Source organism: Neofelis nebulosa, chromosome 1 (assembly GCF_028018385.1).
Source record: "Neofelis nebulosa isolate mNeoNeb1 chromosome 1, mNeoNeb1.pri, whole genome shotgun sequence".
Lineage (NCBI taxonomy): Eukaryota > Metazoa > Chordata > Mammalia > Carnivora > Felidae > Neofelis > Neofelis nebulosa.
The window spans coordinates 68,283,665-68,303,403 of NC_080782.1; the positions used below are offsets into that span (position 1 = coordinate 68,283,665).

At 39.4% G+C, this 19,739-nt stretch overlaps 1 long non-coding RNA gene across 1 annotated transcript in view; it reads left to right on the forward strand.

Moving 5' to 3' along the window:
- The window catches only part of LOC131509400 (uncharacterized), a 61,499-nt gene that overhangs the window by 29,030 nt on the left and 12,730 nt on the right, over positions 1-19,739 (forward strand). Inside the window, exon 4 of the long non-coding RNA XR_009260469.1 lies at positions 11,312-11,444. This is a non-coding gene — a long non-coding RNA (uncharacterized LOC131509400). The remainder of the gene's footprint in view (positions 1-11,311; positions 11,445-19,739) is intronic.

The window sequence follows — 19,739 nt, forward strand, 5'->3', positions numbered from 1 at the left end:
CACAGAGCCCGACGCGGGGCTTGAACTCACGGACCGTGAGATCATGACCTGAGCCGAAGTTGGCCGCTTAACTGACTGAGCCACCCAGGCGCCCCTGCACACTATAATTTTTAACCAATGTATTTTTTTAAAGTTTATTCATTTACTTTGAGAGAGAGAGAGAGAGAGAGAGAGAGAGAGAGAATCCTAAGCAGGCTCTGCATGCAGAGCCAATGTAGAGCTCGAACCCATGAACCATGAGATCATGACCTAAGCTGAGATCAAGAATCAGCCACTTAACCAACTAAGCCACCCAGGCATCCCTAATCAGTGTATTTTAAGGATAGTTTTACTGTATGTGATTTTTAAAAAGTTACTGACTTTAAAATCAAACCTGGAAGTAAGATGTGAATCCATTTTAACAGATACCTACTCAAATTAAATTTTTTTGGAAAGATAAAAGTTTATATTAAAGAATCCAAAAGCCAAGATTCATTCTGGCCTCATGAGGAACTAGACTATGACCAAAAAACCATTAGGATCCAAGGTAGCAATTTCCTGGCTCCTTTTCTTTATTTCTCTGCTTCTCTATGAGGACCTGTTTGATTCTCTTTCCACACAAGCTTTCTTTACTTCTCCAGGCATGGGTGGAAAATGGTCATCCTACATAGTCTTTCAGGCCAAGCCCTTGGCAGGGAATGACCAGTGTTTCTGAGACTTAACTCCAAATGTTCTGGAGAATCTGCAACCTGAGATAGGTTTGTGAGACCCAAGATAGTAGGGCTCTCTGCCCACTTTCCAGGAGAAACCATGGGGAAGGATCTAAATCCAGAACAGGAACTGCTACATGGTACGTTTCAGCATACCAGCCACAAATGGCCTCACAGAGGTTCCTGAGTCACTGAAGCAGGGCTCATAAGCAGGGGAGGAAGTCACTGGACTCGCCCTGCAGACAGAAGTGAGGGAGGTCTTAATGGTGATGAGAGAAAACCAGACAGGACATCGGATGCCTTAGTAGGTGACCAGTAATAGCAGGGCACTGTGGAATCCCTGGGGACTTAGCTACTACCCAGGAAAAGGGCAATGGGGAAAGGAAGAATGACAAAGGACCAGATGTCATTTCTGCCTCTTAGTGAAATGGAGCTTAAAACAAAAGCTAGACTAAATTATAGAAAAATAATATTGTGTTGGTAGGACACTTGCTTTGAGGGTCAAGACTTGTATGCAATACCCATGGAGACCTGTCCGGAATTGCTGTGATTCCTCATGCAGCACATCCTGAAATACAGATTACTGATACTCTCCAGAATTAGGGCCAAGCCATTTTGGGCAACACTTGTGATCCCATGCCAAGACAAGGTAGGTACTCAAGATACCAATGATTTCAGGAAAACCAGGGGACTGTAGTGAAATTTAAATTGGCAATAGTTCTACAAAAAATGCTTTGAAGTTTTTGGGCAACTTGAGAGTGGTGGGGAGAAGGAAGAGGACAATTGTTAACCTTAATAAAGTTAATGGGTAGATCTGAGTTCTGTGAGTACCAAGAATGTAGTTAAAAAGGTAGGTGCATGATATGTTCTTTTCAAGGCATCTTTCTCAGACAGTGATTTTAGCCAGTGGATTCCGGAGAGGAAGGAGTGATTCCAGCAGCACCAGCTCAGGCCCTGACAGATGGCACAGATGGGCAGTTATCATAGCAGCTCTTTTGGGATCCCCTGACCCAGGCTGTTCTTAAGGTAGCTTCCAAGGCAGAAGGATCCTGATGCTCTGCCAAGTGGGTGTCCCTTTACTGTGCTATGGATTGATGCAGTGGCCAGGGCCACAGCCAGACATCTCTTGGAGAAGGACTCCTTAACAAGCCTTGAGAGGACGCTGCTCTGCATTGGAAGGTGGACAGTTCTAAGACTCTGGTGAAGTACAAGAACACCCCTATTTTGTTTTGTTGGTAGGAAGAGAAGAACATTTTAATGGTGAAATTACCTTAAATGAAACCATCAGCCACTAATACTGGAGCTAAGGCCTACTCGGTGAAGGTAGGAGGAAAGCGTCTCAGAAAACTTAGAGGACAGAGAATAGAGCCATTTTGTACCTTCAAGAGTCTGGGTTCAGTAAACCCTCATATCCCTTCTTTCTCCAGACCTCTAAAGCTCAGAGATCTTAAAGATTTTAGGCATGAAGTTATGGTGGAGAGTCAGGTTGGGGAGCCTGGTCATACACCTGCTGCCTTATTTAAGTCAACAAAAGCTTTCACTTCTTTTGTAAAGTGAGTCCCTCAAGGCCTCCTCTCAGTTCAGTGGAAGTGATGGGTGAATTTGGGGGGCAGGGAGCCAAGGGATTATTAACGAGAGATGGAAGAATTTCCTGGGGAACTTCAGATAGGGAGCATTATAAGGGGAAGAACTCACCCATGGTCTATTCTCACCTTTGGGAGCCTGGGGAAAATAACACTCCTGTGGTCAGGGGATGCTTTGTGCACAGCAGTTCTCATCTGGGATTTGGACCCAGGTCTCAACCTGTGGTATGTGTGTGTTCGGAAGGGTGCAGTTGGTGAGGGTGAGGAGTAACACCTGCAGATAGAGTACATTTACAGGGCTATAAATATTTAATTTAGGAAGAAAGTATTGTGGAATAGTATCTTTGAGATTTATTATTATATATTTTTTGGCACTTCCTTTCCTCTCTCCATTTGGAGCAGATGGTCAGCTCTGAGCTCATCACCTCAGTAAGGGAAGTGACAGCATAGAAAGAACCTCTCCAGAGTTGTGTTCCAAACCCTAAGTCCTTAGGGAACTAAGAATATTTTGGGTATGGAAAAAATATTTAGAAAGAGTAGGAGGAAGAGAATAGGGCTTCCCTCAAGATTAGAGAAAGATCCTGTAGGCTGGAGGGTGAGAAGGGGAACCAGTGGAGCCTTTGAGAGGGGCTCTAAGCTCTGGTGCCCCAGTGCCGTTCTGGGGGAATGGCTATGTAGAATGCCTGGCAAGTGGGGCCAGAAGAGCCTCTCATATATTCCTATGCTCCAGGGATCTTGAAGCAGCAGTTTCTACACTGGGATCTCTGGACTGTACGTTGTCCCACCTGGCCTGTGGTCACCCATCCATGCTGGTCTCCACATTCTCTCTATCCTTTACATTTAGCAGTCTTCATGGCCCCTTCTGCTCAGGTGGCTCTGCTGTTTCTTCTATGCCAGGCTAGAGGAGATAGGAATGTTCTGTGCCTGTGTACCATGCTAGGACACAGGCATCTGTGTGAGGCTGTCAGCGTCCCATCTGCCTACATGTACCTCAAGGTCAGTCTCTGTCTGAGGCCCTGATACATCTCTGAGGTCTCACTCTGATACCTGGTACTGGGACTTTCATATTTTTATGTTCCTATTCATCAGCTCTCCTTGACAAAAACCATAATGAGGCTCAGAGAAGCATAAGCGTTGCTAAAAAGGAAAAGGAACTGTTTTATAAGAATTTAAAGGTTTATACACTCTCATATTGCAGATTATCTCTGAGTTACCTGTCCTGTCCCCATGGACTCATGACAATCAATGATGGTCTTCTGGAGACTGAAAATCAAGCTGAGAAGTAGACAAGTTTCTCCTATAGTATGCTATCAAATGCCATATTGGGGCCCTTGGGTGGCTCAGTTGATTGAGCATCCAACTTTGGCTCAGGTCATGATCTCACAGCTCATGAGTTTAAGCCCTGTTTCGGGCTTGCTGCTGTCAGGGCAGAACCCACTTTGGATCCTCTGTCCCCCTCTTTGTCTGCCCCTCCCCCACTTGCTCGTGTACACATGCTCTCTCTCTCTCTCTCTCTCTCTCTCTTTTCTCTCTCTCAAAAATTAAAAAAAAAACATAAAAAAAGAAATGTCATATAAAGCTCCTGATACAGACACTTAAATCACATCAATCTCTTTTTTATTAAAACAAAAATTTCAATGTTTATTTATTTTTGAGAGAGAGACAGAGACAGAGTAGAGCAGGGGAGGACCAGAGAGAGAGGGAGACACAGAATCCAAAATAGGCTCCTGGCTCTGAGGTGTCAGCACAGAGCCTGACACGGGGCTCAAACCCACAGACCATGAGATCATGCCCTGAGCTGAAGTCAGATGCTTAACTGACTGAGCCACCCAGGGACCCCACATCAATCTCTCTTCAGAGTTTAGTATGACTGGGGTCTGCAGTAGCCTGTCACATAAAACAGAGTTGCATATTATTCAGGAGCTTGTTCGTGAAATCAACTTAACACAAATATTCATAGTGAAAATTACCTTAAAACCTTCTCCTTCTTCTCCTTCTCCTTCTCCTCCTTCTCCTTCTCCTTCTCCTTCTCCTTCTCCTTCTCCTTCTCCTTCTCCTTCTCCTCCTTCTCCTTCTCCTCCTTCTCCTCCTTCTTCTTTTCCTTAAAGTAATCTTTATGCCCAGCACGGAGCTCAAACTCACCAGAGATGAGTTGAACTCTCCTGAGATCAAGAGTTGCGTGCTCTACCCAGTAAGTCAGTTAGGCACTCCTCCCTTAAAATCTCATTAAATCTTCAGTTGAGCTCCATATGAAGTAGGTGCCTTGAGTTTATGGACAGTGTTGTTTTAAGGTTTCTTTAAATTCTAGAATCACATTCAGTGTGGTGAGATGCTCACACTATGAGAGGCACATTGAAGGAAGAATAGTTTACGTCTCTCAGGTTAGTTTGAATTTGGGGTGTGAATGAGAATGTGGGGCAAAGATATACATACCTTTTATTATAATGTACACATTATTAGATTTATGTAATTCCTTTTTGGTAGAGCAAATATAGAACTATGTTAGACATAGCTTAAGGTACCAAGAACATAGCTTAAGGTACCAAGATCTCAAGGGGTATACAATTCTACTCCTGAGATAATTAAATAGTAACGTAAGAAGTAAATGGCAGCAGTAAATAGTCTCACAGTGGTCTCACACCATCTCTTCACTCTGGATCATTCACTGTGGCTTCATTCTTGGGTTTCATGTATTGGAAATATGTCCACCAATACTACAGGTCTGTATCTTCCCAGGTTATGCCCAATAAAACAGAGTTTGTCTTTGTCAGCAGTTCTAGAACTTGTATCTCATCAGATCTGATTCGTTCACATGCCCATCCTAAACTCATCATCACCTTAAAGTAGAGATTACTAGTAAGAGAAGGGGGGTAGAAGATAATTGTTTGATTGATATGATTTAATTCTTGCATACCCCTGGAGACAGGGCTGGAGTTAATTTCACTATAAGCACTTACACAGAATAAGGAAGAAGTTGTTTACCAGAGGAAAATTGGGAGAAAGCATCTTGAAAAAGGTGAATGGATAGTGGGAAGTGAAATGATATTCTTTTTTTTTTTAATTTTTTTTAATGTTTATTTATTTCTGAGGCAGAGAGAGACAGAGCCTGAGTGGGGGAGGGTCAGAGAGAGAGGGAGACACAGAATCAGAAGCAGGCTCCAGGCTCTGAGCTGGCAGCACAGAGCCCAATGAGGGGCTCAAACTCACAAACCGTGAGATCATGACCTGAGCTGAAGTCGGTCGCTCAACCGACTGAGCCACCCAGGCGCCCCTTCTTTTTTTTTTTTTTAGTTTATTTATTTATGTTGAGAGAATGAGAGAGAGAGAGAGAGAGAGAGAGAGAGAGAGAGAGCGTGCGAGCAAGTGAAGGGCAGAGAGAGAATCCCAAGCAGGCTCCACATGGTCAGCACGGAACCTGATGCAGACTCGAACCCATGAACTGTGAGATCATTACCTGAGCTGAAGTCAGACACTTAACTGAGACTGAGCCACCCGGACACCCTGAGAAATGATCTTAAAAAAGTTTAAAATGTTGGAAATTTCTGGGCAGAAGAATGATATTCCAGCCTTAAACAACTGGGAAAAGGAAAGTGGGATGAGGGAGAAGTCAGATTAAAGAAGCAAGGGGCTAAATCGGAAGGAATTGAATTCAAAGGACAAGGGTCATGCTGGGAAAGACCTGAATAAAACATAGAATTCAGAGGCAGGCAATGAGGAAGCAGCTATCTTTTGGGTCCCTGTTTGAATTTTGGGGTGAAGTTGTTTTGTATTCATCTGTCGGCCCTAGGTCCTTTCCCTTCTGGAGTGTTCACAAAGGCCTGAGACTTCCAGAGCAGTTCACCAGAAGAACTGGCATCTAGATGAAAGGTTTTACTTAATACGATAAAAAAACATTTCTGGGGATTATTAATAGAGGGATAGTGGTTGTACTTTGCCTTTTTACTCATTTTCTTTCTTTCTTTCTCTTTTTTTTTTCTGATTAGGGTAACTATTTGAAAACCATGTAAAACAAGGGCAAAATTACGTCCCCAAAAGATCACTGGAGCTTTCTCCTATGTTTTTTGCAACACAAAAATGAGATTAATTGGAAAATGACAGAATCAAAGATATGTTTCACTTGCTTTAAGCAAAGGCCAGCTTTAATATAGAGCATTTGTATCTTTCATTCTGAAAACAATTATGAGCTGATTTATATATTACAGAATTCAGTTGCTGCTTAAAACCATTAAATTATCCCATTGAATTCTTGCATAGCTCCTTAAGAAATGTGTAAAAGACAAAAACAAGAACATTTAACATTTTAAAGCATACATTATCAGGTGAAACTGTTAATTTCTTGGCAAGGTCCAGATTATTATTTCATTTAGAGATATATGTTATTATTGTGTTGGAATTGGCAGCAACTTGGACTGAGGCCTTTTATTAAAAAAAAAAATTAAGAATGGAAGCCTTTTTTCTATGAGAGTGTTGGTTAGCCTTGCATTTGTTTTGGAGATCTAATAGCTACCATATGTTAGACCTATTAAATGAATGATGTAATTTAGGCTGCCTGTTGTCCTGCCAACTGCTCTGTGCTGCCTCCTCATTTTTAGCATGTATTACTCCAATATGTTCATATATCACCCAGCAGTAGCTTCTTATACAATCATGTTAGTCCTTGGGCCTTTAACCCCATTCATCATCATATATAGGCTCTGTCTCCTTCCTTTCAGAATTGAAACTAATGAAAAATAATGGTAAACCTTGGCAAAGAGTGTGCTTCCAGGAGAATAATCAACCCAATCTTCTGGCTCATGGATAGAAAACCAAGGGGAATGTTGATGTTTAAGACAAGAGCACAATGTATGATTAAGATAATTCAGGCTTCTCCACGACATGAAAGACAGAAAAATGTTTTCTCTTTTGTGAAACATTAGATGGTACATTTCTCCACCCTAGTGAGAAGGATGATAGAATGAGAATGATCAGAGCAAAAAAGAATAACGTGTTATATATTAAATGCTCTTTGTATGTGCCACCTCTGCTGGCTCTTATCCAGGAAGATAGTAAGTTCAGTCTGGGTATCTCAAGTATTTGTGTAGCTATAACCCATGTATTTTCAATTTTATAAATGGGAAAACAGAGAGCCAAAATTGATTAATGACTTGTTTCAAGTCACCATTTATATATCATTATTTAGTAAAAGGAAGTTTGTAGATATAAAAAAATTACTTTGGGAAAAATCCATTATCAATGATTAGATAAATATAATTGAAATCTATTTCTTACCAGCCTAAATTCACTGTTCTGCAATTATCCTAGGCCTGTTTTTACTAGCGTTTTCCTGGAAGTCCATTAGTGGGACTTTTTTCAGCATTATAAAGGAATCCTAGAATTGCCACTGTGCAGCTTCAAAGACTTTGTATAATGTCTTATGTATTCAAGTGTTAGGACTACTTATTTTAAGTAATAGACTTTCAATATGGCAGATTTCTTTTTTCTACCTTGTATCTTATATTTCAGTGTTCTATGGGGTTTTCTTTTTCTTTAAACCTAGGATTGGAGAGATAATTTTCTTTAATTTACACCTTCTGCATGGTCCAGCAGGACCTAAAATTAATCCTTTCCTTTATGGGGAGTGCATAACAGTTGTACTCTTATGTAACCTGTTGGCTCCCACTTGTCATCTTAATGAACTTCCCCATTTCCTACTGTTTTACAATCTGTCATTTTGGCATCTTAAAACTTCCTGTACTCTTCTTCCTTTGGTAAGTGTATTAGTTTCCTAGGGCTGCCATAACAAAGTACCACAGACTGAGTGGCTTAAGCAACAGAAATTTAATTTCTTATAGTTCTGGAGACTAGAAGTCTGAGATCAAGGTGTGAGCAGGATTGTTTCTTTCTGAGGGCCTTGAGGAAAGGATCTGTTACAGGCCTCTCTCTGTGGCTTGTGGATGATAGTCTTCTTCCTGTCTTATCATATTCTTTGTGCCTTCTTCCTGTCTTTCCTTTGTGTGCATGTTTATATCCAAATTTCCTCTTATAAGGACACCAGTCATATTGGACCAGGGCCCAAACTAATGACCTCATTTTAATGTAATTATTTATGCAAAGTAATTTTGGGGGAGGTGGGGATACAAATTTAGCCCATAACAGTGGGAAAGAAAGCACAGAAATATTTAATGCTACATGGCATTTCTGGGGTGTTGAGATTCCGTGGATCCCCCAAATATGGGTCTTAATTATCAGGCAAGAAACATGGATATGTTGCCTAGTAATATTAGTCTTCTAGCAGTCAAAATGCTAAACTGTTAAGACTTATACCCTACCCTCACTCTCTACATGTCAACAAAACAATGTGGGCTGAGTTAGCAAGTGTGAAGGGAATAGAGATCCTAAAACAGGGAGAAAGAGAACCTCCAGAGCTTGGCATGCCAAATGGCAATGGAAGTTAGATATTCTTTTCAGGGGTATTTTCATTCAGGTTACAACACATACCTGTAAACCAACACTCACCCATCCCAAAATTTTGGGATGGTATGTATTGAATATGTGCTGTTTTGTGGAAGTCAACAATGTAAATTCTCTATAGTTTTCAAGTCTTTAAATGTAGATCTCTAAATAATTTAAAAAGATTATATAATAATTTCAAAATTGTTAAACAGTTAAGAACCTATTTCTTTGGAGTCAGTATAAAAAATAGAACTATGGAAAGAATCACATGTTACTAGAAGGCAGAACATATCAGAAGTTCTGTAAATAACTTTTGACTTTCAATGCCATTATTTTCTTCTTAGAACCATAAATTGTGATTGAATTAGAGATAAAAATGTTTTTTTCATCATGACCTAGTGAAAATGATTTAGGAGCAGGCTAGTAAGTGGTTAAATTCTAGAGATGAGAAGTTAGCCTCAGGACTTTTACCAGATTGAATATATGTCTGTCTTCTCTGATTGCCGGGCTTCAAGGTTAATTCTGGGGACAGCCCAGGGAGTAAGCACCTGTATGGGGGGAGTAAGGAGTGGAAGGGAGATGTTCCAGCCTCATCCTCCGTGGAAACTGACCTGGCCTCTTAAAGTGTCTTTCTGGATTAAGGATGCCAGACTAAGATCTGTTATGAGCTACCTACTTCCCCATATGAGCTACCTACTTCACATCATTCAGAGGAGGGTATAAGGAGGGAAATGGGGGCACCAAGTAGCTCCACTCAGTTGTTTCTACCAAAGGTTCTCAAAAAGGCTGGCATGTCATATACTCATACTTAAAATGCCCCTTAAAAGCATACGTTTCTTTATGCTCCCCCTTTTGCTTCATTAATTCTAGATAAGCATTATTTTACATTTGAAGTGTTTTTAGCAAGGCCTTAGAATTTCCAGTATTAACCCACTTGCTATTCTTTATAAAAGTCACAGTTTTAAAGTTACATTTAATATAGAGTGGGTTTACCTTAGAAACAATGGGGATTACTGTTAAGAGTTTTCTTTCTAAGTGGAGTTTTCTTGAGCTGTTGTAAAGGGCAGTCCTCACTAATATGCTTAAGTCTAGAAATTGCTGTTTTTAACTAATGGGTAAAAACTAGACGACTTATCTCTTTTCTCAGAAAGTATTAGTGACTTCCTGTGGGAGGAAAGAAGTGGGAGAAAACCCTTCCTACACTCTTTAACAGTTTCCTATGTTATTTTCTCTGGCCTAAAGAGAGATGCATCCTGTTCTCCTTTCCCAATTTATCACTTCCTCGCTATACTCAATCCCCACACACCCACAGGGACCAACTCTCACTTCTACTGGTTTCGTTGTGCAGTTCATTTATTTCTATAATCCTTCCAAATGACTCAAAAAAGTGGATGTGTATGTATTCTTAGAAGTGTCATCTCACTTGTTTTTAAATTATAACACCAAATGGAATTTTAATCAACCTTCCAGGTCAGTTAAATAAAAAGTTTGGTTATAAACCAAGAGTTAAAGTTACTGTTATGTATTGAGTTTTTAGCAATGGGAAGTGATTATAAATGATAATTCTTCATCTTGCAGGTTAGGAAATAGAATGATCTGAAAGCTCTTTCCTGTTAGTTTTATCTGTGACATGAGTAGATCGATTCAATATATACATTTTACAGATTCTTAAGAGTCTTTGCTCAAGGGAAGGGCTGGGGTTGTGTGTGTGTGTGTGTGTGTGTGTGTGTGTGTGTGTGTGTGTGTTTGTGTCTCCTGTCAGTCCTAAGTAAAGTGGTAGTGGATATCCTGGACTCCTGTATTGACATTTCTGGCTGGGCTTTTCTTTCCCTTCTTCCTTTCTCTCTTCCTTTCTTCCTGTTTTCCTTCTTTCCTTCCTTCCTTCCTTCCTTTTTCTTCTTTCTTTCTTTCTTTCTTTCTTTCTTTCTTTCTTTCTTTCTTTCTTTCTTTCTTTCTTTCTTTCTTTCTTTGTCTTTCTTTCTTTCTTTCTTTCTTTCTTTGTCTTTCTTTCTTTCTTTCTTTCTTTCTTTCTTTCTTTCTTTCTTTCTTTCTTTTTCTCTTTCTTTCTTTCTTTCTTTCTTTCTTTCTTTCTTTCTTTCAAGTTAGGCATATGCTGGAGTCAGTGGCTCAGCTAGGTTATATAGTTTGAGAGGAGAATTGGTAGGATTTAGAAGGAATTTTTTATGAAAGCCTTAGGGGAAGTGTTTAGTTATTTTTTGGAGCAGGGACTAAAGGAATTATCCAGAAGGTAGTGGAAAAACAGGCACTTATTCCTCTAGGTGTTTATATGAGGGTAGAGGGCTGAAAGAAAAATATTTACAGGCATGTTGATTGATCTGGGAGCCAGGTGGAGAGTATTACTAAGGATAGACTGTTTTTGATAAATGGTAACCATCCTCACGATGATAAAAACATGAGAAAGATAGGAGACCAAACGTCTTTCCTTTTTATGGGACCAATAAATATTGCCTTATATTACAATGAACGAAATCATTCAAAGAGAGGATTCCAAAGACATATGCAAATACATTTCCAAAAATAAAGGGGCTGAGTGTAGAAGTAAGAACTTTTTTTTTCTTATGTACCTTTTTACTTATTAAAACACAGAATCAGGTGGAGGAGGAACACCCTGACATTCATCTCCCGGGGAATGGTCTCTCTACCCTGCATCCACATGGTGAAGCACTATAGAAGATTCTCCCCATGGGTCAGCCTCTCTCCAGTGCCAGACTCCTCAAAGGTAACCCTGCTGAAGTGTGGTTTCTGTCTTTGAACTTTTCTAGCTTTATGTTTGGAAATTATATATACATATGCATATATACGTATTTATAAATGTGTACATAGTATGTACGTGTAATCACTTTTATATACAAATGATTATATATATAATTTTGCTTTGTATATATTTTTCTAAACACAAGACATTTTGCTAACTATATTATTTTATAATTTGTATTTTTAAGTTATTAGTAGGTTGTGGAGATGTTCCTATAATAACCCATACAATTTTTTAAATTTGTATTAATCTTGGTTTAAAAACTGCTAATTGACCCTAAGGAGACCAATAGACTACAGGAGAATGATGTTGAATGATGTGGATATATGTATGAGTGTTAGAAGCAAGAACTTTTAATGTCTGCACTGATCAAGAGGTCAGGGATGTAACCCTAAGTTAACTAAATTATCAGTTAGTGCTGGGGTCTGTGTAAAATGACTTGACCTGGTAAAGAACTACTTCCTCAGAGGGATGAGGGAAAGGACATAAATAATGACTCAGAGAGGCTTTTGAAAAGTGGTGGAGCAAGTGTCATCCATTAGAAATTTATTAATAATTTATTAGACTCAATATGTATCTGTTATTTTTTCACTTTAACTGAGCAAGGATGTACTTCCTTGCTTGGACTGTGGGAAGAATTTATTGAAGTCTAACATTTCAAACTAGTTTCAACACTCAAAAACATGTTTTAGTCAAATGAAAAGTGCAGAGAAAAATGAGACTGGGGAGAGGGCTCGATCACACAGCCAGAGCCTTGGAGACCACCTGGAAGACTAAAGGAGTGAGCACAGGTCATTGCAGGGCAGCCTGGGGCCAAGGAGGGGGACTTGGAGTCTAATGGGAGATGCTATTCCTCACTCTCCTGTTTGGATGAGGGCTAGGAGCCATAAGTCTCTACATGTGATACAAGGTCTATAAATAATGACCAAAACTTGGGCAATCCGAATATCGGAAGGATAGAGGTTAGAGGACTAGCAAAAGAAGAACAAACTGCCAAGAAACTACACTGAAATTTTTGGCAAAAAGGGGGGACCGCGAGGCCAAAACCTGACAAGAAATAATGAAGCCAACCTACCGGATCTAATGGCTGTGCAACCTTTATGTGTGTCCAAGACTGTGAATCAGGAGGTGGGTCTGGCATCCAGTGTCACCATAATTGGGATGCAGCCATATCCCAGGCTTAGCCAAGAAGGAATCCCAGGAAGGGAGCATGGAACCTGCAGCTCTCCTTTCCCATCACACTCCCCTGGAATCTAAGGGCATGGCCATTTCGTTAGCATACTTGAAAGTGGAATTTTTCAGGATTGTATTTGTTTAGACTTGTGAAAAATTGTTGGAAAGAAAAAAGTGTCATTTGCTTGTTTCAGAGACAGGAAATGTGGGAGAAACTGGGTGGGAGAGGGTGTGTGTATTGAACTCTAGGAAGAATCAAGAGAAAGAAGTGTCTGTAGCAGTGATTCTCCATGTGGCATTGAAATATTTTGTCCCCAGAACATTTGACGCTATATGGAGACTTTTTTAATCGTTGGGACTGTAGGAGAGCATGCTACTGACATTTAGTGGGGAGAGGCCAGGGAGGCTTCTAAGCACCCTACAATGCACAGGAAGTCCCACCCCCACGGCAACAAAAAGTATTTGGTTCAATATGACAATAGTGCAGAAGCTGGGAAACCTTGGTTTAGAGGCAAGCAGATGGCTCAGCTGAAACAGAGGAGGTGAATGGGTCTTACCACCACCAGGCCTGATGCAGGAAAGGGCTGAACGGAGGTCCTGTGGGTGGGAAACTGCTAGAAAGCACACAGTGTCTGCAGGGCGGGAGTGGGATGGGGTGCAATGGAGTGAGGAGTATTTGCAGAAACGTCTTTCATTCCTTAACAATGTATCTGGCAGAGACACCGACATCTGTTACTTTTGAGGGGGAGTTAATTTTGTCCCAGTTTGTTTTCTAAAGGGACCTGTGGCCAAAACATGTCTTGCCTACTTGTGCTCACTATTTACCTTCAAGCCAAAAGGAGAAAATAAGATCTACTTTCTCTTTTTGGTCTCCTCTACCATGAGAAAATTCTTCCCTTGACATCACTGCTTCCTTGAGTTATCATCCGGTTTTCTATTTCCTTTAATGGCCAGTGAGTAGATTATATTTTGTGCCTCCATCTTCTTTTTACACAGCCTATCCTGCCTGTTATATTCGACTGAATCTATGCAATGAAAGCTCATCAGTGCCCTCCATCTTACTCTACTCAGAGTCCTTATTCTGTCTGCTTCTCTCCAACTATCGACACTGTTGTCTACACTTTTCTTGAAATTTTTTTTCTTCCTTTAGTTTTCTAGACCCTTCTGGCTCCTCTTTTTCATCTCAAAATCTTTCTCTTGCCCCTTTTCTAGCTCAGTAGCTACTCCTGGTCTTTGCAGCTATATTCTCTGTCTTACTCTTTAATATATTTTCCTGGTGATGTCACTCCATCAACTCACTGTGGATGAGTTGTAATTTTTTTCTCTTAGGTCATCAGTCTTGTTTGGTCTTTTAAGTTACAGATACTTACTATCAACCAACTAGACAACTCCACTTTACTTCTATGCTGTGATCTCAAATGTTTGAGTAAAAGTTGATCATATTATCTGTTATCAATTAGGAAGTTGTCTGATGCCTTTAAGATGTCCCCAGGGAAAAACTCATCTGACCTATCTCTGATTTGCTTCTTTGGTGCCTAGTTTTCCCTGTATCTCCTGAATCAGCTTTTCTCAAGACTTTGGACTTCTGCTCCAGTGAGAAGATTCATTTTTCTCTGGAAATTGAACACTCATTACTCACCATGTTACTTATCTACCAAGATTCCAGTTTACTGACCCTATATCTACCTCATTTCACCCTTACCAAGTGTATTGTAGATGAAATTTCCACTTTAATTAGCTTGGATTTCAGAGTCTCCCACTGATGTGCCAAGTTCACAACTCTTATACGTTCATTCTTTATCCTTCCACTTAAACCTTGCTACACTCTTTCTCATATATAATATTGGTATTTAGGTAAGAGTCTTCACTTCCTTGGGTCAATGAGTAGAAATTATGGCAATTTCTGGCTCTGAAGTAGAAGCCAGTGGGCAAAATTTGGGAGGGAGGGCAAGGAGGTCTTTTGGAACTTTTAAAATCACACGATGATGGCAGCTTCCATAGGTAAGCTTGGCCCTGGCATACTTAATTCCTCTTCTGTTTAAAGCTTCCTGCTTCATATGGCAATTATCACCCCACAGAGCAGGAACAGTGGGGTCTTGAGAGCCTGTCAATAAGAGTGAAAGAAAAGGATATGAGAAGGGGAGAAGTAGAAGGAAATTAAACTGACTTCCAGGGTTTCCTTGTTCTAGCTATCATGCACATAATTTAATAAGCCCGATGTGCTTTACTTTAAATACAGTTTTGAAAATTTGCATGAAATGAATTTCTGCAAATAAAGTGCTATTTCAGACATACTATTTAAAATTCACTCTGGTAAATTTCATTAAGTTGGAAAGAGTGCTTAAAAAATAATCACACTTTCATTTCATAGAAGCTATGCCTTTTAATATCAGGTTTGTTTGCATTTATTCCACATTTGATTTTGTAATCACATGTCCAGGAAAATAATTTCTCTTCTTCCACTGGTCAATAGCTATATTAAAATTGCTTACCTGAGGCTGGCCCAAAGAGAATTTTAAAAATCTGATCTTTCTTCTGCTTACTTTTCCCTGTGTTGAAAGCTAGGCTGAGCAATGTAAGCTAAAATAGTACCCTGTTGCCCAAATCAGGCATACTACACCAAATCCTTAGCAGGTTTTCCTTTCTCTTTATGGTGTTACATTTTATTCTTTTGCTATGCAGATTTTTCTTTTCTACTCAGAGAAAATAAAATTATTGGAGGTTTTTTTTTGTTTGTTTTTATTTTTTACATTTCTAAAGGTAAAAAGGGAGATTACTAATGTTAATGAGTAAGATGTGTTACTATATTTAGGTTACACTAGGTAGGTACTTACCTTGGTGTTTTAATTCACAGAGGAAGATATGAACAAGATCAGAAATTCCTATAATTTGGGAAGACATATAATTTCTGTTTTTGCTAATATTTTAGCTATATTTTCTGTAATATTACTTATGGGAGAAAAATCAAGCTAGGGCTTACTAGTCATTGACAGTGTTGAGTGAGTATTCATTGAAGTTGGCAGAAAAGTTCAGTAAAGATATCTAAAACATCCATAGTCATTCATCTTAACTGAAATCTTTATAGAACTTCAGACTAGATCCTGTTGTTTCTGTGGGTTGATAGTTGGCAGGAAAAAAAGCCCACCACATTTCATCCAACAATGCAAAAATTAGAGGGCTTTTTGTTTGATTTGTTTGTTTTCTATTTCTGTGGCACACCGCTGTTGGAGATAACATTTTATCCAACTTGAAAAGTGCTATTTATAAGGTAGGTGAAATTCTATTACTGCCAATTTATAGAAGCATGAATTTCATAATGGCAAAAGCAAAGCCGAATGTAGCCAGCAGGTAGCCCTATTTTCTGATTGTTTCATCTTGCAGAAAATGTCACCAAAGTGTAATTTGCTATTTTGCTTAGAAATTATATGGTGTGCCTAGGTAAAGTCCACAGAGTACAACATAAGGGCTTGAAATAAATCTCCAGGGCCTGAGGAAAAAATGAAAGGAAATTCCATGTTGCATTGAAAATCATCAGGATTTGTTTATTCCTTTATTTTTAAATTAATATGATAGTAGCACATCTTAAGTTGCATAATAGAGATACCGGTTATTTTCACATGGGATTTTTTTTTTTTTCTGATGTAAAAAATCCAAGCCCCCAGTTTCAGAACTATCCTCTTCAGGTCTGCCTGAAAACATGTGTGGGTAATTATTTGCCAAGTACTGCCAGGTTTCCACCTTTCTCTCCCATGTAGTCCATTCTCCTTACAGAACTCCAGATAACCTCTAAGAACTTAAATCAGATCATATCTTCCTGCTTAAAAATCCTTCAATGGAATTTTTATGCCATTCAACATAGAATGAGATCCATGCTCCATAGCATTTGCTACAGTACTCCACACCAGCAGTTCTGCATTTTGGTCTCAGCACCTATTTACACTCCTAAACATTGTTGAGGATCCTCAAAAGACTTTGTTTGTGTGAGTTATAGCTGTTTATATTTATTATATTAGAAATTTAAACAAAATTTAAACATATTTATTAGTTCATTTAAAGACAATAATGCATGTTACCCGACATTTTAATTAAAACTGTGTTTTTCAAAACAAAAATTATTAAAAAGAATGGCATTGCTTTATAGTTTTGCAAATTTCTTTAATGTTTGGTTTAAAAGGAGCTAGCTGGATTCTCATACCTACCTTTTCATTTAACTCATTATAATAGCACTTATACTTCACCTCGAATGCAAAGGCCCACTTCGCTCTGGTCTCTGCAGAGAGGTCTTCCTTTTCCATTCACTTATGCAGTCAGCCTGTATCCCGTTACTTTGTTTGACTTTCTCCATAGCATTTAAAATTATGTGAAATTATATTATCTATGTCTGTGTTTATTATCCATCTCTACCCACTCAGTTGTAAGCTCTACTTAGGTAAGGACCTTGTTTGTGTTATAAACCATTGTGTAATAGTTCTCAGTTGTTGCTTAACGAATTAACCCCATATATAGCAGCTTAAAACAGCACGCATTTATTACCTTACAGTTTCTGTGGGTTCGAAATTTGTGTGTGGTGTAGCTGGGTGTCTCTGGCTCAGGATCTCTCCTGAGGTTGGGCTGAAGGATCTCTCAAGCTCACTCCTGTGGTAGTTGGCGGACCTGGGTGATCTACTTCCAGGCTAATTTATATGGGCCTGGCTGCCTCCTTACATGGCTGGTGGCTTTCCCTAAGGTGACTGATGAGAGAGAGAGAGAGAGAGAGAGAGAGAGAGAATCCAAGACAGAAGCCACAGTATCCTTATGGCCTAATCTCGGAAGTGACATCCAATCACTTTTGTCATTTCTGTTCATTAGAAGGGAGTCACTAGGTCTAGCTCATACTCAAGGGGAGGGGATTACACAGGATGAATAACTGGAGGTGTAGGGATCACCAGGGGCTGAGAGGCTTTTACCATCAACTGTAGCCTCAGGATCTAAGCATAATGTCTGGTATAGTACATAGTAGGTACTCAGTAAATACTTGTTTAATGAGCATTGTGTCCAGAAAGTACTCAGTAATATGCTTGTTGTCAGAGGTTTTAGCTTTGTTTTCCAAGCAGAAAAGGGATTATTTACCTTATACAGCTTTTAAAATCCATGCTATTATTCATGGCTTCTCCAGTGTATTGTATTATTTAGGTAGTTGGTATAAGCCTAATAGAAAGATAAATATTAAATTTCTTCTGTGGGATAAGAAGACTTGTTGATGGTGCCTTCTGGGGCTCAAAGTGAGAAACTGAGTGAATATATTCGTTTGGAACTGTGATGTGTTCCTGCCTATTAATACCTGTTTTGCCCATTCTTCTTACATAAAATTTTTATTATCTAGAGAGATTGTGCTCTTGTAAGGCCATTGCTCTCTTCTGGTATCTTTGTTTGGCTTCTCTAGGGTAAGGAACACACTGAATTATGTTGACCATATTTGTTCTAAGATGTAGTAATTCTAAATTCACTAACTTTGTCCATGGACAATTGTAATCATTTTCTAAATAAATGTACTATGCTTAATTAATTTATTTACCACATAGAATGGCTTTAGAATATCTTCATGTATCTCTCTACTGTACTATAGTACTATATTAGGTCTTTTGAAGGAAATTATAGCTAGTCTTCACTTTTAGTGATGGTATAATAGCATTGTTTTTAAACTTGTTTCCAGAGCTATGTATATTGGTCATATGTTAGTATGAGTCAACCTTTAAAATTGTTTTTATGACATTCAGTTGGACCTATGACAACAAAGTTATGGTAATTTCAACAAAACGTGGGAATGGAGCAGGAGGTAGCTTTACAGAATTAGGAATAGGCCTGGGCTAGCTATCTGGTCAATAAAGGGGTGATCTAACAGCAGTGTAAGCCTGTAAAAGGCGAGTTTCTAAATCAGTTAAGGAGAAAGAGGCTGGAGTAGTCCAGAGTCTAAATGCATTGATTTTACTATTTTGCATAGGATTTTTCAAGTGTGGATGACATCTATGGATGTCACAGATGGAGATTTTTCACAACAGTGTTCTTGTGAGGATGGCGCCATGTCTCGAATTTCCTCTCAGTGCCCTAAGATGGAGTGAGATGGTTAAAGGACACAGATTCTGATGTCAGACAAATCTGGGTTTACTCTGCCCTGTCATTCTCTATGGTAAGTGAAGGAAATAATTTCTATACCTTAGGATTGTTATAAAGATTTTGTGGGAACGGTGCCTGGGTGGCTCAGTCGATTAAGCTTCTGACTTGGGCTCAGGTCATGATCTCTTCGTTGGTGAGTTCGAGCCCCACATCAGGCTGCACTGACAACATGGAGCCTGCTCGAGATTCTTTCTTCCCCTCTCTCGGTCCTTCCCTGACTCGTGCTTTCTCTCTCTCTCAAAATAAATAAGTAAATAAATAAATAAACTTAAAAAAAAAGATTTTGTGGGAAAGTACATGTAAAACAAATGCCTGACATATATGTTGAGTGTTCAATATTTTTAGCTCTCTTTCTTCAGCTGAAATTTATCAGAACACTGAATATGGAAACATATTATCCCAGTGATTTTGCTGGGTTTCACACATACTCCTCTTGCTCTCATTGTGTAACAGCAAACCTTGCCCCTCGGGTATTTAGAGTCAGTTATCTCCACCAATATGGTGATTCCTTTCTTTACCTGTTTTCACAAAGTCCTCATGGTAGTCAAAGCTTCAACTTCGGTGGAACCCTTACTGCATTTCTGGAAGCAAGTGTCCAGACGAGAATAAAGTTGAGGGGACAGAAAACACAAATTCTGCAAATTGGTCACGGGAATAATGGTGAGAGAGGCCAGTCCTACTGGCACCCTGTTTCTCAGATTCCAGGTGTGGACAGCATAACTTATATAGATCAATACACATAACTACATCTGGAAGGAGAGTCCCCCAACCTCACACCATGTCTTTCTGGAACTGGCAGCTTAGCAGAGCCTTTAATAAACTATTCCATTGTTCTGTTTGTCTGTGGACATATGCCTGCTTGTGTATCTCCTTCACTGTAAGAGATTGCTTTGGATCTTATGCCAGTAAATTGGGAATTCTGTCAGCTCTCAG